Here is a 25,475-nt window from a genome sequence, read left to right on the forward strand (position 1 = left end):
ATATGGGACAGAACAGCGTGATGGTGGTGGATATGGGACAGAACAGCCAGCTGCCAGCAGCCACAGATTAGAGGAAACTGCTTACAATCTATTTCTTTTGACGCATCAAGTTAAAGAATTTCACACCTGTCCATTTCTCCTGCAGCCTGTGAAAGCCCTGCCTATCAAAATGTCTGCCTTCTGTCTGTCCTTTAGTTAAGTTCCAAGAAGGACCAGGAGACTGAAGCATTAAGCAGCAGGAGCTTTATTATGGAGGTGTTCACTGTACAAGCAACAAGGTTAGAGAAGGCTGTTTCTTGGTCCAAAACAGCCAACTATGTCACTTGATCAGACTCTTGAAGTGACTGTCAACCATTCTTTCTCAAATGCATAACATGCCTCCCCCTGTATGTCAGAGGTTTGTGCAATATTTACAATAACATACAGAGCCATCAATAGGTAAGATGTTCCAGAGAATGTCGATTCCGATGTGGCTGTTGGCATACTAAGGCATCTGTTTATGTTTCTCACTGGTTTTAACCTCTGGTGATTTAGGTGTACTTGGAACATTATCTGTAATTGTCTTTTCCTGTTATGACTGAATGCTTGGAGGTTTGCACAATGTTGTGGTATTCTCCATGAAGGTACTCTCTCCCTCAGATGCTCCAGTTACTGTTCTGTCTTCGGGTATATCCAGGTCTCTCTTTGGTACAGTTGTTGGTGGATTTATTTTTAATTCATGTTTGTTTCTAGCAAACTTATTCAGGTTGCCAAGAGTTGATCCACATGTTTTCTCCACACTACATTGTTGCCAGTCTGTGTGGTGGCTGGTCCAATCTGTGCTACATTTATGACAGAGATAGTAGGAACTGCAGATGCTGGAGAATCCGAGACAACAAGGTGCAGGGCTGGATGAACACAGCAGACCAAGCAGCATCATAGGAGCAGAGAGGCTGACGTTTCGGGCCTAGACCCTTCATCAGAAAAGGGGGAGGGGGAGGGGGTTTTGAAATAAATAGGGAGAGAGTGGGAGGCGGATAGAAAAGGGATAGAGGAGAGGATAGGTGGAGAGGAAACAAACAGGTCGAAGAGGCGGGGATGGAGACAGGAAAGGTGAGTGTAGGTAGGGAGTTAGGAAGGGGATAGGTCAGTCCAGGGAGGACGGACAGGTCAAGGGGGCGGGATGAGGTTGGTCGGTAGGAGATGGAGGTGCGGCTTGAGGTGGGAGGAGGGGATAGGTGGGAGGAAGAACAGGTTAGGGAGGCAGGGACGAGCTGGACTGGTTTTGGGATGCGGTGGGGTGAGGGGAGATTTTGAAACTTGTGAAATCCACATTGATACCATTGGGCTGCAGGGTTCCCAAGCGGAATATGAGTTGCTGTTCCTGCAACCTTCGGGTGGCATCGTTGTGGCACTGCAGGAGGCCCAGGATGGACATGTCGTCTGAGGAATGGGAGGGGGAGTTGAAATGGTTCGCGACTGGGAGGTGCAGTTGTTTGTTGCGAACCGAGCGTAGGTGTTCTGCAAAGCGGTCCCCGAGTCTCCGCTTGGTTTCCCCGATGTAGAGGAAGCCACACCGGGTACAGCGGATGCAGTATACCACATTGGCAGATGTGCAGGTGAACATCTGCTTGATGTGGAAAGTCTTCTTGGGGCCTGGGATGGGGGTGAGGGAGGAGGTATGGGGGCAGGTGTAGCACTTCCTGCGGTTGCAGGGAAAAGTGCCGGGTGTGGTGGAGCTGGAGGGGAGTGTGGAGCGGACAAGGGAGTCACGGAGAGAGTTGTCCCTCCGGAAAGCAGATAAGGGTGGGGAGGGAAAGATGTCTTTGGTGGTGGGGTCAGATTGCAGATGGCGGAAGTGTCGGAGGATGATGCGTTGGATCCGGAGGTTGGTGGGGTGGTACGTGAGGACGAGGGGGATTCTTTTTTGGTTTTTATTGCGTGGACGGGGTGTGAGGGATGAGGTGCGGGAGATGTGGGAGACACGGTTGAGGGCGTTCTCGACCACCGAGGAGGGGAAGTTACAGTCCTTGAAAAACGAGGACAACTGAGATGTACGGGAGTGGAATGCCTCATCCTGGGAGCAGATGGCTGGTTATCACTTCTCCCCACTGGTGTAATTCCTCACCAACACTTCTTAACATTTTCTGGAAAATGTGCAGTTAGCCTTATTCTCTCATTGGAAATCATGATTCTGTTGTTTCCTCTCAATAATGTTTTTTTTCTCGTAGGTGGTTTCAGCAAATGAAATGTCCTGTGCAACTGATGCTTTGCTGTGACCAATACCAGAGAACATTGAGTCATCAAGTGGGCTGTGTTCCGGTGCATTAACAAAAATTGGCTCAGTCTTTTGGATAGTGGTTTTTGTTTTTGAGTTACCTTTTAATGAATGTTTCATTCTCTGAACAAATCTTTCTGCCAAACCATTTGTGGCTGCTTGATGAGGAGCTGATCAGAGATATTGAATTCTATTCTGTTTTAGATGGTTTGTAAAGTCTAATGATAGAAACTGTGGAACCTTATCACTAACAAGTTGTTCTACATCTCTCCCCCCATCTTTTATTGGCTTTCTTTGAACATGTTGGCTCCATGATGGCAACTTCAGGCTTTTACTATGTGCATCAACCACAATGAAAGACATTTTCCTTCAAAAAGTCAATATGGATTCTTTGCTGTGGCCTTTCTGGCCCTTCCCATGCGTATAATGGTGCTGATGGAAGTCGGTAGCAAATTCTTGTGCAAGCTGCAGATTCCTGATTTTTTCCTAAATTTCGGAGTCGAGAACTGGCTGCCAGAAATAGCTGATGGCTATCTCTTTCGTTCTGACAATGCCATAGTGAGCTTTGTGTAGTTGACCTACATGTGTTCTTTAGCTGTGCTGGAATGATAACTCTCAGTCACCATAAGAGACATCCTGATTTGACAAATAGTGATAGCTTCCATTTGAAACATGGCTTCATTTCTGGCATTGTTCCTGTGAACTGCCATGAGCTACAATGTCCATCACTTTTGACAGTAGTGGATCATTTCCAGTGTACTTCTTAACCTCTTGTGCCATTACCAGAGTATACTGTACTTGCTTGAAGTAGAAAATGTCTGCATAAGGGCTGTTAGTCATCAACGCTTTTGGCAAAGGTAATCTAGAGAGTCCATCAGTATTCCTAACGTAGGTTGGATTACCAATACTTGACTGTATAAGTGTGAGCTGACAGCAATAATACCCACCTTTGCATATGGCTCACTTTAGAGGAGGCATTTCAGTCTGAGGCCCAAATATTGTGGTCAATGGTTTGTGGTCAGTTAGTTCGGTAATTTCCTGTCCATTCAGGAATTTGTGGAACCATCTAATGCTAAAAATGATTCCACAAGTATTTTTCTCTATCTGTGCATGGTTCATTTCTGCCTAGTTGGCTTCTGTTCACCAATGGATAAAATGTGACAAATGACCACTCTGACTCCTCCCCTATATTGTTAGTTGCAACAGTAACTTTGCGTCAAAATGGGTCAGGACTTCTGACTTTAATAAAACCTCTTTTTGGTTCATGTAAAAGCTCTTTCACATTGACCTTTCCATTTCCATTTCTTGTTTTGACATAATCAATTGTGCAATGGCTTGAGAATGGTTGCAAGATTTGTGACAGACTGCTACAGTAATTTAGCAAAAATGATCATGATTGGTTTACATTTTTAAGGTGCTGGTGCCTCAGTTATAGCTTTTTATTTTGAAGATGATTTGTCATCCATTAACATCAATGACATAGCTTAAACATTCAATGAAAGATTTTTAAAAAATCACATCTTTCCTTTCTCTTAGGCCTTAATTTTTTAAAATTTTAATGCTAGAGTAGCATCTACATTCTGCTTGTGATTAAAATATTACTTATGTAACATTGGACTCTTTCCAAACTGCTTAAAATTTGATCCATATCGTATTGGAATAGCACAGGTGCAGTGGTGATTCTAAAATGAAACTTTCTTGTATTTAAATAGTCCTTTTATATAAATGTCAAGTATTTTTTTTTATTCAGAATCTACATCTGTCTAGAGAAGGACTTGACTGAAAAGCTGCTAGGCCAGCGACTAGGTCACCGAATAAAGGCAAAGACTACTGTTCAGCACACAGTACCAGAATGACCTTAACATCAATGCTAGTCCATACCAATCTATCTTTCTTCATCACGAGTAAGATATGCATAGCCCAATTGCAGCACAATGTGATTCAGCTGCTTCTGATCTACTTTCAGGAAACAATGAAATCACCAGTCCAGTGTCCATCTCCATTCTTAACAGTTTGCCATTCAGTGACCTAGTATCAATTGCACTCACCAGCAATAGCCAATGTGTTTCATAACAGTGCCTCTTTGGGCTTTACTCATGCCATTTTTGTACTACTTGGATTTTCCTCCTACTCTTTATTTTCTGCTTTTTGCTGTATGTTGTTCATGTTTCTTCCTCAAAAACACCAGTTCAATGTGCTGCTTTTTATCATTTTTTTCTGCATACACCCTTGTTATATTCCAGAGTTTTGTCCTGAAGATGTGGCAGCTGTACTGGGGGAAAAGACAAGGACAATGATCTCAGATCAATGAATGTAACTTTACACCTCCTAATACCATACAGCTAACATCCTGTGTTATTCACAGTTCTGTCATTCACCTACCAGCAATCAGATCTCATGCCTAACATTCAGATACTCCCCCTGACACGTACACTAAAATGGTGTTCAGATTTGGATCCTACATTATAGGAGAGATGTGATAGCACTGGAGATGGTGCAGAGGAAATTTACCAGGACATTGCCTGGCTGGAGAGTTTCAGTTAAGGGGAGAGATTGGACAGACTGGAGTTGTTTTCCTTGGAGTAGAGGAGACAGAGGGATGGGGATATAATTGAGATGCATAAAATTACGAGGGGCATATTTATGGTAGACTTTTCCTCTTGGTGGACGGATCCATGACCAGGGTGCTTAGATTTAAGGTAATGGTAGGAGATTTAGAGGGGCTGTGAGGAACATGTTTTCTCAACTGGAGGATGGGGGGAGTCTGAACTCTGTGTATAGGGTAGAGACAGAAACACTGATGACATTTAAGAAGTATTTAGATGTGCACAAGCGATGCCGGTATTAGAATAGCTAGGTACTTGTTTTTGACTAACACAGACTCGAGGGGCCTTTTTCTGAGTTGTGAGTCTCTGACCAATACTGCAAACTTCACTAACGTTCCCACGTTCCTACGTGCGTTTCTTATTTCAAGTACAAAAGAACTGCCACCTAGTGCAGCTTCAACGCGTACAGTGCCAGTTATACTAGACTGATGAAGGAGCACTGTCACTTGGTCTGAAATTCAAAGCTGCCAGCTTAATGCTGGCAATATACAAACTTTAGCATGCACTTAGAGGGACGATCTGCATGTCATGACACACAGGCATGAATGAACTGCAGCCAGGCAAGGGGCAAATGACAATTTATGTGCCAGCATACTGGAGGACTGAATCACACAAGTCTGTTACAGATAGTTTGGATGAGAACTTTGATGGAGTGATCCAAGAGAATGCCGGGGACAGTAACTGCCCTTACCATCGAAGCTAATTTGACTGAGTGTTGTATCAAAGAGCCCAGGCAAAACTGAAGTCAGTAAGAATCCGAGGGAAATCTTCCTGCTATTTGGAGTCCTGATTAGCACAAAGGAAAATGGTTGTGGTTGTTTCAGGTCAGTCATCTCAGCTCCAGACTTTCTCTGCAGCAGGTCCTCAGGGTAGTGTCCTAGGAACAATCATCTTTACCTGCCTCATCAATGACCTTCCCTCCATCACAAGATCAGAAGTGGGAATGTTCAGTGAAGGCCGCACAATGTTCAGCACCATTAGCGATGGCTCAGATACTGAGACAGTTCATGTCTAAATGCCGCAAGACATGGATGCTATCCTGGTTTGGGCTCACAAGTGGCTAATAATGTTTGCACCACACAAATGCCAGGTAATGTACATCGAGTCATAGAGTCATGTCTCCAACAAAAAGGAATCTAACTACCACCCCTTGATATTTAATAGAATTACCTATTGCTGAATCCCCCACTATCAACATTCCAGGGGGTTACCATTGATTGAAAATTGAACTGGACTAGCCAATATGAACACTGTAGCCACAAGAGCAGGTAAGACACCAGGAATCCTGCAGCGAGCAGCTCACTACCTGACTCCCCAAAGCAAGTCCACCATCTACAAGGCAAAATCAGGCATGTGATGAAATACTTCCCCCTTGCCTGAATGAGAGCAGTTTCAACAACACTCCGGAAGCTTAACACCAATCAGGACAAAACATCCCATTTGTTTGGCACCATGTCATTGACACTGCTGGTGCCATATTGAGATAGTACCATCTGAAGCTGAGTCTTCTCTGCTTAGAACTGCTTGAGGTCAAGCTTCAAGGCCATCTGCAGTCTCCTGCACTGGCCTTCCTCCAGCCATGCTGCTGTATCAATGAATAGAAGTACTAGAACAGATAAAGACACCCATAAGACAGGCATTAATGCTGTGGTCCCTGACTAGTACATCATGATTGACTGGCCAATCACAGAGCCTCTGACAGTTGATCTCACCATCCACCCATGTTCCCTCGCTGTGCACATGTCCACCATCATCATGCCCCAGGATGAGTTCTGCCTGCAGAAGCCCTGTGACTAGAGAAAAATGTATGATTTTAACAAGCTCTGCCAGCTTCTTGCCTTAGTTTATCTGGACCAAACAAACATATCATTGTAGGTAAACTAAGTTTTGTGGTGGCAATGCAAAGAAATAAATCAGAAATATGCGAACTGATGTGAGAAGCCCGGATATCTGTACCTGAAACATTGGCTATTCAGTCCATAATGGTCCTGCAGACACTCTGAAAAAGCAGGTAAGTTAGTCCCACTCCTCTGCTGGTTCTCTATCGATCTATAGTTTGTTTTCCCCTCAGCTGCTTATCTAATTGGTAAATGGAGGATGAAGGAAAATTATTGGGAAATGCTACCATGTCCCACATCCAATATCCAAGTGACAGAGCTGACCAGGGGCCTCAGAATCAAATAATGACCGCAGAATAGATCTTTCATGTCTCCATAATCGAAAGCAGCCAGCAACATTCTGGATGTTCCAGAGATGAAGGTTCACAAGCCTACCTACAACATGACCAGTGGCAGAGTGATGTCAGGGACTACGAAGCGAAACAATAACGATGAATGAAAAACCTGGGTTATCTAAAAAGAAACCTAAACTGTACAACTTCCACATAGAACGGGAAGATGAATTTTTGTTTGTAATCGTCAAAGACTGTTGGCCTTGTATGCTGTCAAAGTATATTGATAAGTAAACAGGAACATTTGTAACAAAATGGCACAATGATGCACAATAAATTCAAGAACTTTTCCTTGAACAGCATGCTTCGGACAAAGGAAGTTGATGAGCTGAAGCCAGTTTTGAAAGCTCAACAGTCATTCTTTTCTAAAGCAGCAGCAAAACGGAAGGCAAACCTTGTGTCATTATCATTTACCGTCATCTGGCGAAACAAGAAATCATTCACAGATGGTGATGTACTTAAAGAAGCAATAACTGTGGCTGCTGAAACTTTATTCCAAGACTTCAACGATAAAGAAGTAATGACGGCAATCCAGAGGATGTCACTTGGTACTTCCAAAGCAGCAAGGCAAGTGCAATCTTTGTCCAACGTCATCATTCAGCAACTACAGAACGACCCGAAAAATGGAATGTTTCTCACTGCAGTTCAATTAATCAAAGAACATGGCCAACACAGTCCAGCTGATTACTTTTGTGAGCATGGTTTTTAAGAACACAACAAGGAAAGAGGAACTTCTCGCCCATTTGACTGTAAATGAGAGAACATGGCATGTGGATATCAACAATGAATTCAAGAAGTATGTGCTTGGGAAAAAAAAAATTCCAATCATGAAACTGGTTTCCATCACTGCTGATGATACACCAGCCACGTTTATGGCAAATACAGGTGTTTTTTACAATTTGCAGCAATGATCATGCTTCTCCTTTGTCTTCAGTCATCCCTGTATAATCCACCAGTCAGCAAGTAAAGTTACACTCTTCTCTCTTGTAATGAAAGTTGTTGTTAAGATTGTAAACTTGATTTGAGCAAGAGGTCTTCAGTATTACTTGTTTAAATTCTTAATCAATAAAGTCAATGCTACCTACAGTGATCTAATCCTCCAGGCTGATGGGAGGTGGTTAAGTCCAAGAAGTTTCCTGCAAATATATTTTGATCTGATGCCTTAAGTCATCACTTTTTCATAAAACAGGGACAGTGGCAAACCAAATTGTCAATTATCATGACGACAAATGGTTTGACCCTATATCTAACTTGTTTAAATTCAAGTTTATTAATTGAGTTTTAGATTCCACTCAGCATGTTAGCCTGCACCTCTGGATTATTAGTCCAGTGACATTGGCATGATGACACTTTCTCCCTTTTTATACAATTCAACCAGCTATGTGCACATTCATGTGCAATTTGTTTAACTTTAGTGAAATTCAGAACACAAAAAGAAAATGTAAATTAGTGCTAACAATTAGCCTGTTAAACCCAAGTCTAAAATCCTATTTTGCAATCTGCATGTCTCCGTTAGGGTCCGTTATACTGATTTGATTAAAGAGCCTTGCTGCTGCTTTACATGCTCAGAATTGCAATGCCTTCATGATTGTGATTGCCACACTGGAACAGACATCAGGTGGAAATCTCTGTTGACAAAGCCACCAAAAGTCTCTGAGCATATGAACATGAGGCAAATGGCAAAATCTATTCCTTCACTGCTGCAAGCAAAATGCAGGCCATTGAACTTTGCAACTAATCAGAAATATTCACACTAAATTATTCACAGACATATTGGCAGGGTAGCACAAAATATTCATTGCTGTACTTACCTACATGTGAACTTCAATGCGTCTCATTTAAAATGTTCTAGCGCTCTGACCTAAAATTTTCTCCAATGTAAATAGTTCATTTGTTTGATTTTATTCATTGCTAGTGAAAATGCTACAAGAGCAATTCTTTGCAATATTCAGATATAATATTTGACAAAAAAGATATAGTCATAGCATCTAAAGAATATTTATTACCGTACTAACCTATAATAATTCATGTAGAGCAATCAACACGGCTAGCATAGAATTGTAGAATTTTGAAGCTGTTCATAGTAACAAATTATATTGTGTTCACAACATAGTTAAACATTCCTAGTTGCTTATAGGATATCAAACAAAGGTTTTAATTACAGCTCTTTGTAAGGTACTGTCTCTCAATATTCTCATTGTTTTTATCCTGTCCTCAATGCCATTTTTAGGAAAATATTTATTCACTTCTATTTTACAAAACTTACAGATTCTGTTTGTAGCCTTACAGCTGACAGGACATGCTATACTGACTTTTTACTGACTAGAAATTGGCATTGGTCAATTGTGCACGAGAACTTCAGCAAGCTGTTAGTGTTAGGTTATCCACTGTTGCTCACTGAACCTTCATAATTTATTCATGATGGGCACTAGGTCCAATATGCAGCATGCATTGGGATAAAGAAGGGGAAGAAAGATTTAATGCTGCTGCATCCAGGACAGTCATTAATATCTGTAAGTATTGTCTTGGATCAATTTTTAAGGCCAGTGAACCTTGACCAGGTGAAATCCACAATTTCAAAACCCACCCAGTTGATATTGGCATCCTAAAACAAGCCAATCATAACTGAACACACTGGATGCATTTTGCAGTAAAATAGCAGTTTAGCCAGCAGCACTTACTATTCACCAGTAAATCAAACTACAACATTCAATGACCACATATCAGCAATTAAATACACAAATCAGGAGATTGCTGTCGGTGGTGCCCTGCTCCTTAAAAAGATGCACAAGAAAGTTACTTTGCCAACTGACTCATTATTGAAACACACAGCAATATGAAGTTACTATACTTTCCTGACACATCCACACTTAAACTCACCACAAAATGGTGAAGGTTTGTCCCAAAAAATTACTAGTAAGTAAACTTTTAAGTGTTGTAAATCATACTTATTGCTAAACATCTGCTTGGCAAGTGAAATTAATTTTATTAATAACAACAAAGTTGCTGGAAAAGCTCACCAGGTCTGGCAGCATCTGTGAAGGAAAATAAACAGAGTTAACGTTTCAGGTCCGGTGACCCTTCCTCAGAACTGCAGATCTTTTGGTTTTTATTAATTTTATTAAGTGTGGTATTCTTTTTCCTTAGATTTTATTTTTTGCTGAGTATTTCAAAATAAAAGCTTTCTTCTGTCTGCCTATCTCTCCCGTGGTCCAATATTTCTTTCTTTCTTTATTCCCTATACCTGATTTGGCATTGAATTTCGTATAGAAATGGCAGTTTCTCATTCAGAGCGTGCAGCTTATTAACACGCCTTCAACCAAATTGATCAAAGAGGCAGATACTCACTTACCCTGCTCACATGGATTCCAGATCCCCTATAGAGGACACTGCTCTTTTTAGATGGCTACTGGGAGTAATTTCCTGTGCACAGGCTTATTAAAATCTATGAGCAAGTGTGAATCTAATAAAAGCCTAGGGTTGCACGTTCACCTCTGACTACAAAACATGGACCAATATTTTGACTATGATCCAGCAGTACTTTGCCTAAGTTTGGACGACCTTTTTGCTTTTGTACACTCTGAACATGATTTTCCCCTTCCTTGGAGTGGCAAGGCATGTCACAAGGAGGGAAAATAATTTGGTGGGTTGGCCCCAGGGAGATATTTTCCCTTTTTCTGCCACCTCCGCAATTAAGATCTGGGTTAAAATAAGGTTCATGAGTGACCTACATAACCCACTGCCAATTAAGGCCTTTAAGGAGACAATTACTAATCATTTCAGACCCTCAACCTGCCTCTGACCCACTTATTTGCTTTCGAAACGTGCAAGTAAAATAGCTGCTTTCCTAAGAGGGAAAGCAGAACAACTTGCCCACAAATCTGTAGGAAACGGCAATGATGGGGGAGCATAGGAATGGAATCCCCCTGAAAAGGATCTACCAGCCCAACAGCTGCATGCCTTAAAGGCTGCACAGCTTGCACCTCCTTCTCTGGGCAGTCACCTTGGGTGGGGTGGGACTCCAGATTCGATGAGAAGCTGATGGGCTTGTACCTAAGTATTTAGTTGTTGTTGAGTATGATGAGCTTATCTGTTGGTGGAAGTGGGGAGTCTCATGGTCCTAAAGTTACCCACCTGATGATAGCACCCACCATAAGGTAATCTGCGTAGGATCTGAAGATTTAATTTGGCAGCACCGGTCCCGATGAGACAAACTTACCTACATCCCAGAAGGCCTCAAAGAAAACTGATTGCTAAGGACAGTAAAATAATCTGCCAGAGTTTTGCCCACTTAATGAACCTATCAATATTGATTTGCAAACACCTATGTCTTCTTCACAACCCACTTTCCTACCTCTAGGTGTCATCTGTAAATTTAGCTTCCAGGCCTTCACCAAGTTATCTAAGTCATTGAGATAAGTTATAAGATGTTGAGGCCCTAACACAAATCTCTATGGAACTCCACTCAGAAAATGCTATTGCGTCAATCAGAAGAAATACCCAGTTATGCATGCTGGGATAACAATGTGTAGAGCTGGATGAACACAGCAGGCCTATCAGCATCAGAGGAGCAGGAAAGCTGACATTTTGGGTATGGACCCTTCTTCAGAAATGCATGCTTCCTGTTTTCTGCCACTCAGCCAGTACTCCCTTATACCATGACCTTTTTATTTTCTGCAAAGATCTGACAGGTAGTATGTTGTCAAAAGCCTTCTGGAACTCCAAGTACAGAATATCTGCAGGCTCCCCTTTAACCACAGCCCATGTTACTCTGTAAAAGAACTCAAATTGCTTAATATGATTTTTCTTTGATGCAACAATGTTGATTCTTCCCAGTTACCTTTCATTTTTCTGCATGCACAGCTATAATAGTTTAAAGACTGATTCCTTATGACAGATGTTAGGTTAACTGGCCTACAGTTTTCTGTTTTCTACATGCCTCCCTTCTACAATAGAGGAGTTGTATTTGCATCTTTCCATTCTGATGGAATATTTCCTGAATCGTGGGAATTTTGGAAAAGTAACACAAACACATTTACTAGCTCATTAACCATCTCTTTTAAGACTCTTAGGTGATGTCCAGCTCAACACAAAAATTTTTCAGCCAGCCGTTGATTTTGGTCAGTACTGCTTTCCTAACTCCCTTTCACCTCTTGATATACTGCTACTGCTGGAATAATTTGAATCACCAATATTAATGAAGAAAGCAAAATATTTGTTCCTTTCATGCACTGTTTCCTTATTCTTACTACTAACTCCCCATCCCACTCTTCACAGTACTAACATTCACTTTACTTATTCTAATTTTTAAATACCTGTAAGAACTCTTGCTATTTTACATTCCTAGCTAGCTTCCTCATGTACTCCGATTTCGTCCACTTGCTCCTTTTTACTCATTCTCTGCAGCTGTTTATATTCTTATCAATCATCTGACCTGCCATTTTTTTTGCTGAGTCATATACTTTTTTTCCTTATGTTTGATGCTTTCCCTAATTTCTTTCATTAAATGCTCAGTGATGCATCCTTCCTTCAGAAATTGTCTTCAGAGTGGGAATATATTTATTCTGAATATTCTGAAACATCTCCTCAACAGTCTGCTACTAAATCTGTTGATTTGTCTCCTAGCCCAGCATGCCAATTCATTTCAGCCAGTTTAGCTTTCACGCTCACACATTTGCCCTTACTTAGGTTTAAAACACTCATCCAAGGACCCCTTTCCCTTTCAAACTGGATGTAAAATACAGTCATATTGTTGTAGCTGCTACCTAGAGGGCAGCAGATTAATGTAATAAGTAATCTGATATTAGTTATTAATCCTGCAACATTACACAATATCATGTTTAATGTGCCCTGCTCTCTGGTTGGTTTCACAATGTCCTGCTGTCGGAAAAAAAATTCAAAAGCAGTCTGCAAACTTCTCAGACAACAAGGTGTAGAGCTGGATGAACACAGCAGGCCGAGCAGCATCAGAGGAGCAGGAAGGCTGACGTTTCGGGCCTAGACGCTTCTTCAGAAAAAACTTCTCTTCCTGGCTGCACCTGCCAATCTGATTTTTCTTGTCTGTAAGTAAATGAAAGTCACCTAGAATAATATTTCTTGTATACTTTGTCCCACATTGTGGGTACTGTCCAGAGGCCCGTTGACCACCCATCCCCACTCAGGTCATTTCTGCCACACTATTCCTCACCTCCACCCAATCTGATTCTGCGTCTGGATCTCCTAGATTAAATCATTTAAAACAATTGCATAAATGTCATCCTTGATTAACAGTACTCTTCCTCTGCTGTTGCCTAGCTTCCTACAATTTTTAAAATTCCTATACCCTTCAGTATTCAACGGCCAATCCTTGTGAACTGCGACAATGTCTCTGTAATGGCTGTCGGATCATTTATTTACTTCAGTGTGCACTACTAACTTGTTTACTTTGATATGAATGATACATGCGCTCTTGTTTATCTTTCCATTATCTTTAACATCTAAACTTGATTGTTACTGTATTCCTAGTTTTTCTTTGTCTGACCCTCCCAGCTATTCTCAACCTTACTTTCCGAAAGTACTATATTTCTCTTCTACTTTGTCAGTACTCTTTGATGTACCAAATCTTTCCACGTTTGATCTCTTGTCCCAACTATTCTGTGAAAATCTCTGCTATTTCCACAGTAATGTACCCTACTGAACAATTGCAAAGGCTGATAGCCCTGCACTCCAGCCCTCTGTCCTTATCTGCCTCACTCACAGTCAAACTTTCCTACCCATGACCAGTGACCAAATCAGAAGATCCTATCTTCAGTGTGACTGCCTCCTGGACTAAATAATCCAGATAGGTTCCCCGTCCTTAATGTGACTACAGTGTCTATAGTTCATCCTCCTGTTCATAAACTCTGACCTGAAACTGCTTGAATTTCACTTACTGCAAATGTGTTTAACCTGGATCACTGTGGTCTGCTGGGGCTCCCTAATACTGCAGCCTTGATGTATCTTTGTCACCTTTAATGAGCGTTAAATATATAAATAATGTAATTTTTAAGAGTTGCTTTCTACATATTATTAATGTTGCCAGGAAGTAACATATTACGCTAAAACTTAAGAATAGAAAAAATCTTAACCACTTAATAGAGACTCACTCAACAGCTTGTTCATTTGTTTGTAGTGCAGTTTGAACCAAATCCAATCAGTATCAATAAATCTAGCTGTTTCTACATCCCTATCTCGGGATTATTTGCTCACCTGCCCCTCTAAGTAATCTAGCTGCCTGTCTTACGGTCCTTCTGTCAATCTCCACAAAAAATTGCATTTTAAGACTTTGGCTGCTTAGCTAACTGCACCGGGCTGATAACTTTACTTGCAGGACTGTTTTAAATTCTGATAAGTTCCTTTTAAAAAGGATCAAAGATGATTGTTTTGTCATGTGAATGAATAATACAGGATACAAATAAGGTGTGGTAATGCCGTATACAGTCAGAGCTTTGGCTTCTCATTCCTGTGGTTTCATTCGTTCAAAGGCCTTTGTGTGTGAAAGGCAAGTAATTTTTTTTACATCAAAGGTGTCAATAAGCTTTATTTACCATTTAAAAATAAAGGAATATAAGAGTAGCAATAGTTCATTTAGCCAACTGGATAATCATATAGCTCAACTCCACTTATCCATACTATCCTCAAATCCCTTGATATCATTAGTATCCAGAAATCTGTCAATTTTTGGCTTGAATATGCTCAATATTTGAGTTCTCATAAACCTCTGAAGTACAAAATTACAAAGATTCACCACCCTCTGACTGAAGAAACTTCTCCTCATCTCAGTCTTAAGTGATTTGTTCTGAGATTCTGTCCCCTAGTTCCTAGTTTAATTGGCCAGAGGAAATATTCAACCTATATTTACTTTGTCGCTTCTCATTCTTTGAAACTAGAGACAAGAAAAGAGTAATTGTCTCAATCTCTCCTCCTAAGACAATTCCACTATCCCATGAATTAGTCTGATGAACCTCCATTTCACTCTTCAATGGTAAGTATATTCTTCTTTACATAAGAAGACCAGAAGTGTACATAATGTTCCAGGGTTGATCTCACCAAGGTTGTATACAATTTCAGCAAGGCATCTTTAATCTTATGCTCAAAACCACTTGCGATGAAGGCCAAAATACCATTTACTTCCAAAATTCTTGCTGAGCATGTAACATTGTGTACTATGCTGTAATCAACCTGTTTATAGATGTTATGATACATCTCTGGAGCAGGTGGACTTAAACCTCTCCTGGCCCAGGGGAAGGGACACTTGCTTGAGATGTGGTGACCCTCAGGTTAAACAACCACTAGCCATCTTTCTCTAATGAGAAAGGAGCCCTGAGATCTTCTGGAACTGTGGCAACTTTACTATTTTACTTGCACTGCCACATGAGACCTCTTGCTGCACCTGTATGCCAGCATTTAGTGATTAATGAATGAGGACATTCAAGTATCTTTGAACAACAACACTTTCCAACATCTGAACATTTAAGAAACACTCTGCCATTTTCTTCTTTTTTACAACAAAGTAGACAACTTCACAATTGTTTACATTAAATTTCAATTTCTAAGTTCTTTCACATTTACTTAGCTTGTTCAGTCCCACTTATTGCCTCCTTTCATTCTCCTCATAACCTACATTCCCACCTAGATTTGCGTCATCAGTAAATTTTGAAATATGTTTGATTCCCAAATCAAAATAATTGACATAACTTGTAAATCTCATCAGAAGGAATAGTCCTTTCCAGAGCTAAAATAGAATAATTAATTCACAAAGCATTCTTGAGTATCAGTCTTTTAAAACATGGCTTTTTTAGAATGTAGTTTTTATGTTTATGATATCACCGTACTATATTCCTGGTTGGTAGCAATTCCCTTTCATTTTCTTAGAGTCTGCAGTGATCTTGGTAGCCTAGACAATATGGCATAAGGCCTTAAAAAAACATTAGTGTGCTTTTTAAAAACTCCAACCTATCTGTAAGTGTTAACACACCATATTGTAAAGTTTTCAAGATACCGCAGACTGTTTTGTCAAATTGCTCATATGTGAACAATGGATTAAAATGTTATCCATGCATCATACATTGCCTTCCATTCTTCTCTAGAATTTTGGAAATCGTCCTTTGGAACTTAGTGTGTTCAGACATGATTCCAAAGCACCAATAGAACAAAAATATCCACAGGGTGTTATGAAGGTATTTAGATACTTAGCAACAAATGCAACCATATCCTAAATTCAGGGAGTTACACCAAAGGGCCTACTCAGAAATTGATACCTGAGTGTTATTCCTTGATAACCAAAATATTAGTGGTAAAATGAAAATGGAGCAATTGAAAGCAAGCTAATGAGGGCTGGGCAATAGTCCATCAGGCAGTAGTTCCATCTGAGCATTGCAACAACATTTTGAGTAACTCAAAATTCCAATGTCAGGTCACCTCGGTAATAAGAAATACGTATTGGGAAAACATCGGCTAAAATACCAAAGCACTTTTATTAGCTAGGATTACGTAAAGACGTGGTCACGTTTTGCCGGAAAAGTCAGAGAAGTGGGGAAACCCCAATTATCTATTAAGCTTGCACCTTCAAACCTGATGCCAGTTTTCTAACAACAGTTCAACAGGGTTTTATTAGATTGTGTAAGAACCCAATGTAAATACAGAAATGGAAATCAGTATGTTATTAAAATTGTGAATGCTCCCAAAAAAATTTCCTGAAGCACTGTGTTTTGTAATCGTGCCGGCAAAAATAATAGTGGAAAATTTAGTTTACTTCTATTTAACACGTATGAGTTACTCAAAAAGTACAATCACATCACAGATCAAATGTTGTCACAAATATTTAGGAAAATAATGACTAGTTTGAAATTAAATAAATGTGCATCTTCTGCAAACCCGCAATCTTAAGGTGCATTGGAAAGGTGGCATCAAACGTTTAAAGTCATGATTAGAGATTGTGACGAATGCTCTAATGATTATGAAAAAAGAATTCCCTTATTATAGTTTACCATTAAGAGTGTTTGTAATGAATACCAACGAATCAGTCCTTTTGAACTCATATATGGAGTGAGAGGACCACGTAATTAATTAAAGAAAATCTGGTAAACTATGGCTGACAGACTATGACCTGAATTTTACCAGAAATCAGCTAAGTGTCGATTATGACAAGGTTTCTCTATTCCTCATGCTTTTCTCTGAAACTTGCCGTGCTTGTCCTATCTTCCTTTTAGCCAGAGGCTAAAGTACTTTCCACTGCCTGGACCTCTCCGGATTGCCAGCACTGGTGCCTTACATGAAACACAGTTGTACACCAGGTCAGTCCAGAGATGCCTTGCACAGTTCCTTTGTGTAAAGAATTGCCCCAGAGATGGTGGACAGAAGCAGTTTGTTACCTCTAGATGGTAGGGTCCTACAGATCCTGGTGAACAAGATGGTGCAGAGGAGGGCTATCCTCTTCTCTCAGAATAGGAAGAGGAAAACACATCACTAAACCCTGACAGGCAGGTACGAAGGTCTGGAGGAGTACGCAGCAATGTCACAAAAATGTAAATGTCCTTCTCCAATCTGCAAGGGTAAGTGGCACCATCTTCTATCTGTTATCTGACATTCGCTCTATTTCCGCTACTGCATCCACCTCCCACTAAGGCTCACAATCTACCACTCTGTCTGTTCCATGCAACATCCTCCTCCTCTGGCTCTCACTAACCCTGCATGGCTTCCCAGCTGCTGACTTGGACACCTTGCCACCTTTCCCCCACTGGCAGTAACAGCTCTGCCAGTGACTTCCATCTTACAAAATTTCTCCCTTTGTCTCATTCCAGGAGAAAATGACCCAAAAATGGCTGAGGGAACCAGAACAGGTCTTTATATGCCCAGTCTTTGTCTCTCAAACTAAATGGAAAAAATCATTGCCTTAACAATAGAGGACTATACCCATTTATATGATATCAAAACCTCCATGTGCCACATCGAAGTAAGAGTTATTGTCCATGGCCACACTCCTCTTCCCATTACCGTCACTGTGAATTATACTCTCAACATGCCAAGCTTCTACCTTTTATTACTTATTCTGTTATCTTGTGTGGAATCTGTGCAGCCACCATCACTGAGAGGGTGGTGCCACAAGAAATATCCCCTTTTACCTCTGAGAAAGAAGCCACAGATCCCTCAGAGGATAGACTGACCACCTGGCACTTACTCCCTCCGTCAGCTCAGATACTGACACCTTGGTGGTATAATTTTATCCAGATTAGAATAAGAAACACATTCTGGTTTGCATTTCACTGCCACATCTCCGCAGGCATTTGAGGAAGAAATGGCTGGCCTCCTGGCACTCGGAGACTCTGGAAGATGAGACAGCTACTAAGCCTCAGTCAGGAGAGAGCTGCTTGGTGTCAGCAATTAACAAATTCATACAAATGTACAGATTGATTCATAATGTTGCAGGATGTGGTCAACAGTGATTCTGAGTAGGGTTTGTACTGCACAAAATAGGTTAATGCTAGTGTTCACGTACAACATTTTGTGATCACAAGTCTATTTCACCTGTATCGTGTGGGTGTCTGTTTAATCCATTACCCTTTGAAGGGTCTCACGTTGGACTGGATTGGAACCCCCTCTTTTACAGAATGAAACACCAGTCTGGGTGTGGTGGTAGCCATTTTCCCCTCTATCACACACTGCTTCCATCATCATTTAAATAGCAAAACAGCAGTCACACTTTACAGACTCAGTCACACTTTACAGACTCAGTCACTCAATTTAGGTGGCAAACAAAATCTTCATATTCCTTTTTGGTTGGCTTTCATTGTGAACCTCATGGGCATTAATTTTTCTCTACCTTCCCAGCCAACCAATTTATTTCACTATTTATATCCCTCTTTTAACGCCTGAGCCCCAGGCGTACTCTCGTGACACTTATTTGACAGATCCCCTAGGACTGACTGTGAGCCAAGCCCCTGATCGACTTGGATGCATATTGCCAACTGCTGAATGAACAAACTCATGACTCGCTTACTGACTTACTGTGATTGTCCAGGCTGCTTACATTAGACCTGCTGAGTGTGACCCACTCCCCAGATTGTAATGATGTGGATCCTGACTGTCCTAAGCAGTTGACTGAATGAGTCCAAGTCCTGGATTGATTGTTGATGCTGCCCTTGACTTACGGTGCTGGGACACCCGGACTGAAGGCTGCTTCCCTCGATTTGACAGAAGACTACTCATCTTAGACTTTGAGACATGGCCATTTGTCTGTAGCATATGTCTTGTGTTTGCTGTTTATGCAGTTAGCACATAGTGCGAATGTGAAATTGTTGTAGCACGGTCTCACAAAGCAATGTTTCCACCCCTTTGGTTAATGACTGCTTACAACTATGCCATGCTGCCTGGCTTTGTCTCTGTGTTAAACTGCAAGGCAAGATAGAAGTAAGCCTTTAAGCTCTGGCAGAGGTAGCAAAGTGCACAAAGGCAGGGCAATGCCAGCATGCTCTGAGCATCCAAGTAAACGCAAATAAGCGAGTGCTAAGACAACAAACGAGGAGCTCTGAGATGAATTCTGTTCAGTTGGCTGCCTGTCATTGGGTGCAAAGTGTCCTTGTAGCAACATTGCAATGCGAGGTGTCAGTGTCTCCAAAGTGCAGCATTGAAGTGCAGAGTTGTATCACTAATGGATTGGAGGTGTGCCATGGGGATGCAGCGAGGCTGCTGCATGCGCTATATCAACACGTATAGATGGGGAGTTGCAGGCATTCGCTGCTGATGGATTGTGCCCAGAGATGTTGGGGACCGCTGTCCAAGATGGAGGCCTGGAGGAGTCAGGGGTGAATTGAGTCACCAGGTACCCTGTTCTGACTTTCATGTTGAGAATTATCACCATCTAGTTTCTATCCAATGGGTAGGAGAATGGGAAGCTGCATATTAATGAGATAAGATTAGGTAATAATGACATGCAAATGGATGCAAATAGGCCTCTTACTGCCAACTAGCAAGACTCTTGTCTTATTGGTGAAAACTTGGTAAGATAATTGGATTCTTTTTTTCTTGACATTGAGAATCGCGGTTCTACCAATCCCTCCCTATATCCCCAACTGACTTTCCTATGTCCATGTCATTCAGGGACTGGGAAGATTCTGCCCTTTATTTCCAGTCCTTGTTTTGAGTTTCAGAGAGAAAGTAACCAAAGCATGTGAGTTGTGCGAAGAAATAATGAAAACAAGAGCAGATGAAAGGGCCAAAGTTTGAAATTTTGTTCTTGGAAATGAGGTGTTAATGTTGTTACATGTCTCTGGAGAAGTATGAAAAGGAGGGTTCATTATTAAATCAAAAAGAAAATCAATGAACTAAAGTACTCCAGACAGGAGAAAAAAATTAGTGAGTGTGAGATGACAGACTATGACAATATTGAACTGAGTCCTATTAGCTGGAGCTCACCTATTTTGATAATTCTGAAACCAGACAGGCTGTAAAGCTTCTGTATTGATTATCACAAAGCCAAAGCAGTAACTAAAGTGGATTTGTATCCTATTTCAAGATTGGAAGACTGTATTGAATGAATTGGACGTGCATGATTTGTCACTAACATTGATTTGCTAAAAGGGCATTGACAACTCCCATTGAGTGGTGGATCCACAGAAATGTTAGCTTTCCTAACACCAGATGGGCTTTATCAATGTAAAGCCATGCCATTGACATGGAAAAAAAAAATGCACCAGCAATGTTCCAATGATTAACCAATAAAGTCATTGTGTAACTGGCTTACATTGATGATTTGATTACATTCAGCCAAACCTGAGAAGAATGTTTGCAGCACTTGACCAAAGTGGTGATTGGTTATAAAGGCTTAAGTTACTTATAAATCTGGCTAAAATTGAATTTGTCAAAGCAGAAGTGACTTAGTTGGGCCACACTGTGGGGCAAAGCAAAAATAGCAGCTCAAGAAATGAAAGCAATTTTGGATTTTTCTTTGCCGAAAACAAAACACAAAAATTTTGAGATATTTTGGCTTTTGTGGATTTTAACGGATGTTTGTCCCAAACTTCCACTGAAGCTCTTTTAAAAAAATTGTTTAGACTTTCTCTAACAAGCATGTTAAAACATTTGAATGGACACAAGAATATCAGATTGAATTCAACAAATTGAAATCTGTGTTGCCAAATGTATTGGTTTTAGCAGCAGCAAATTATGAGAAATCTTTCAAAGTGGCTGTTAATGGCAGTGACATTGGTGTAGGTGTTATTTTACCACAAGAAGATGAAATGAGAATCAAACTGTCAATTATTTTTTGAACAAAAGAAATTATTCTTGTAGCTGCAGTTACAATGACAGTCGATCAGAGAGGTGTTGATGTTAGGTACCAATGTACTTACAAATGTGAGCTTAGGTTTGCAATGACACCTATGCCACCTTTATGCCTTTTGAAGATTTTCTTTTTTATTTCCCTTCCACTACAAGTACTGTATTAGGCTATTTGTGTCTAGGAGATTGATCTGGAATACAGCCGAGCTTTAAATATGGCATCAGTTGTAAAAATCAAGGAAGGTCCTGGAAGTAGTAAGCGCTCTGCTGTTGGTGAACACAGGGTAGCATGAGATGGCACTGGTCTGCTCAAACAACGCCACCAGTAGTAAGCAGGTCACTGTGGTTCTGGAAATCATTTCCAATCCACTGTTAGAGTTGCATCCAAACTGGTCTTTGTGTCTATCCTCTCATGAAGTCCTCTCCTACTGAGCTTGCCACTGTGACGAACAGAGAACTGGTCCTGGTGCAATTGCTAAGTCGGTAGCTAAGGAATCTTAGGGTAACTAAATTTAAAACTAAAGAATTACCCTCAATTTGGGGGAGGAGAAAAACTTGCCAGGGATACAGCTTTGTGGTGGGAAGAAATTGAATCATACAGGACTTAAATCTGTTCTTTTTATAATTTGTAAATGCATAATGGAGAAAAATCTATCCTGGTATGATTATATTTCATTTGCAATAAAATCTTCCAGTTTCTCATGTTAGTTATTTATCATTGTTAGAATATGCAATTATACAGAATATTATGGAAGGGCTATGTCAAAACAAATTTTGAAACAGAATTTTAAGAATTTGCAGTAAGTCTTCATATTGATAATAAATCATACTACAGTGAGAAAGTATGAAATTTTGCAGGTGTTATACTTAGTGTGACTGATGTCTCTATGAATCATTGTATAATTCTCTGTATTCATTATTCAGTATTTATTGCACTGTTTTGAATGTTGCTAATTGCTGATGAAGTGAACATTCTTCTTCCCAAGATATGAAACATATGGTACATACATCACAAAATGCAACAAATAGGATGCATGTGCTTGGGATCTGAACAAGTGAGTGAATATGTGCTATTTCTTAGAAAGGTGTGTTAATCTTTTAGCAGCAGATCTTCATTCTTTTTTTTTCCCTACAATCTCCATGAAGCATAAAATTGCAGTTGCAGTGGGAGGAGGCCGTGATCTCTGAGAAAACACCATCAAAAGATGATGTGCTCCCTTGATCAGGCCACAGAAACCCATCTCTGTAGGAATTACAAGGAAGTTAGTTGGCATGCCACATAGTGGGAGGCATATCATTGTACAGGAGAAGCTGTTGAATACATGGACAGGAGTAGAGCATTCCCCATGGAGAGCACTAGACTCTGAGCTCCCTCAGTTGGCTACAGATGGTAAGCTTTGTGGAACATCCACAATTAAGACAATACTGGAATAACAACAGACAATGTCTGAGATTCTGTCAGCATTTCCAGAGACTTGGCATACTTTTGGAGGGAGATTGGAAGAGACCATTTAAAACATGATTGCCATGATGCGTTGTGTCTTTACAATGATGCCCACCTCCATGGAAGGAGTGCCCCCCTGCAAGGAGAATCAATTACAGAAGGCAATTGAGTGCGAGCCGGTCTTGGCCTGCACAAGCTTTGCTATATTAAGTAACATGGAGTTAAGTTTCATCTTCTTGTGTCAGTGAAATATACCAACGTGCTCCCCAGCTGTTGGCTATCCGAGAAATATGCTTGGATCATGAAAAAGAGAATGGAAGAACTGAATTTTCTGCTGAAGGTGCTTCTACTTTATCTCAATCACACGTACTTTCCCTTTCTGTCAAAACCCCATGGTTTGTCTTCTGGGCTGATGACTGAGTCTGGCATTTCCAGATGCATGTGGCACCTTCATAAACCCCAGAACATAAGATGGTATCTAGCATAAGTATCACAGCCATCGCAGCTGGAGAATCTCTGTCATGGACTTCTGTAGCAGCTAAGTGTGTGGCTGCCAGGTCCCTTGCAACATCAACCTCTCCAAGTGAGTGTTCTTCACCTTCTCCATGCTGCACAATGTTTTACATTTGATGGACCACTCTCATTTTAGACACCCTTGCTGGTGCATACTGAAAGATGTCGCCAAATCTGTCTAGGCACCTGAATCAATGCCTTGTTCTTGAATCTTTGTTGTTCTCATATAACTCCAGATGAATTTTTCCTCTGCATCTTTATTTTTCCTCAATGTGGGCATAATTGGCAAGTTCATGGAATCCCTTCCAACCGATAGATTACTGGTTACTTTGAGGGTTCCTTGACTCCAGATGTCTGCAGCCTGTGACTACAGTTCTGAAAAAGGGTCATTAGACTCAAAGTATTACCATAGATGCTACTGCTGAGCTTCTCCGCAATTTCTATTTTTGTACCTATTTTACCCTGTCTGTTTGTCTGAGTGTGTGTAATGGGCAGTTTATAAAGGGATTTGAGTTTTAATGAGTCATGCTATATGCTGATGGTTTACAACAGCTTACCTTTAAGTAGAGTCTAATTACTTGTAATAAATAGTTATTCATGTTCAGTACAGAAACCTGCTCTGTGCTTCCCATGAATCTGTGTCTGAAAGACAGGTAAATTGGGGAACTTTGTGTACTTTATAAAGGCTTTAAATTTTGTGATGAGTCCAGGAATAATTCTCAGTGCACTACCCCAGTGAGCCGTAAAAATAATAACTGAGCAAAAACGCTATTGGTTTGAGAGACTTCAGCCTTTGCTCTTAAACTGAATGCTGTTCACTCAGCAAATCAAAAGTACAAGTTGGAATTGAGGGAAGGTAGCTGAAATGTTATGATAAGTACATTTCAATTGCACGCCAAAAAAACAATCAGTCGCCGAATTCCAATTCAGAGGACATATTCCGTACACTTGCCAAAGTATTTTCAAAAATGGAGACTAGAATGTAATAGAGGGTTGATAGATTTATATGAAAAATGACTTTGCCAGAACCTTTAAATTAGAAGGACAAAAGCAAGTATTCTTCTGATTGTAAAAAAGAAAGTAGTAAAAGAAAAGGCATACTTTCGAAGCTGGCTTCGTTGAGTTGCTTGAAGAGAATCAATACATTTATATTGCAATAAGTCACAACAACATACTGTGTACTGCATTCAAGTTCCATCGCTTTTGTTTATAAGGAAGGAACAAAACAAAAGATTTAGTTCACCCTTTTAATTCTAGTATTCTGGATATTGATCCGTACTTAGTGAATTAACCAGTGCATCTGTAATTTGATGATATTTTTGATTTTGACATAGCATTGATCAAAAGCATTTCACAAGTAAGGACCTGTTTTTTTCTCCTAATATTTCCCTTTCTTCTTCATAATTTGACAGAATTGCTGTTGTGTGTTGTAGAACTGGAGAGTGATATAGTTAGTGACAGGACAAAAACTGGTAATGATGTTTTAGAGATGGTTTTCATTGAGGGAAAGTATTCTGCAATTAAACATTGGCAAAACCAATCAAGAGTTAGAAAGCTTGGAAATCTACCGTTTAATACACAATGTGGCTTAGTGCAGTGTAAACGTATTGATTATCTTCAAGCAACTAAATGAGGACATATTTGGAAGTATATTTCTTTTTGTTCCTTTTTTCCTTTAATAACTTTATTTGAAAATACTAGTATCAGGATGTTTTATGTATACATTTACAAAAGGTGAAATTAATTGATAGTTAATATGTTCTCATTTTCAGAATACGGAGTGAGGTCATTTTTGATCAAGTATTTATTTAGCTCTACACTATCAATTAAAATCCAGTATACATTCATTCGTTTTTTTAGCTCATTGATTTATTGTAACTTATGAAGAACTAAATAGATCATGTTATTCAAAGCTTAAAAATTAAACAAAAGCAGAATGTTCATCACAATTGTATAACAAAATGTTGTAAATTCAAAAATGTTTATTAAAAACTACATGATCTGAAAATCATACTTCAACAGCCTCTATCATCCATAAAACCTCTACTGCTGAGGAGGAGGAGAAGCAGAGTGATGGAATGGAACACCACCATCTGTTATGTTTCCTTCCAAGTCACAAACCATTCTGAC

At 40.2% G+C, this 25,475-nt stretch overlaps 1 protein-coding gene across 1 annotated transcript in view; it reads left to right on the plus strand.

Moving 5' to 3' along the window:
- unc5a (unc-5 netrin receptor A) overlaps window positions 1-25,475 on the plus strand; it is a 264,346-nt gene that overhangs the window by 43,577 nt on the left and 195,294 nt on the right. The window lies entirely within an intron of this gene.

The sequence above is a fragment of the Rhincodon typus genome, chromosome 12, assembly GCF_021869965.1.
Source record: "Rhincodon typus isolate 14 chromosome 12, sRhiTyp1.1, whole genome shotgun sequence".
Lineage (NCBI taxonomy): Eukaryota > Metazoa > Chordata > Chondrichthyes > Orectolobiformes > Rhincodontidae > Rhincodon > Rhincodon typus.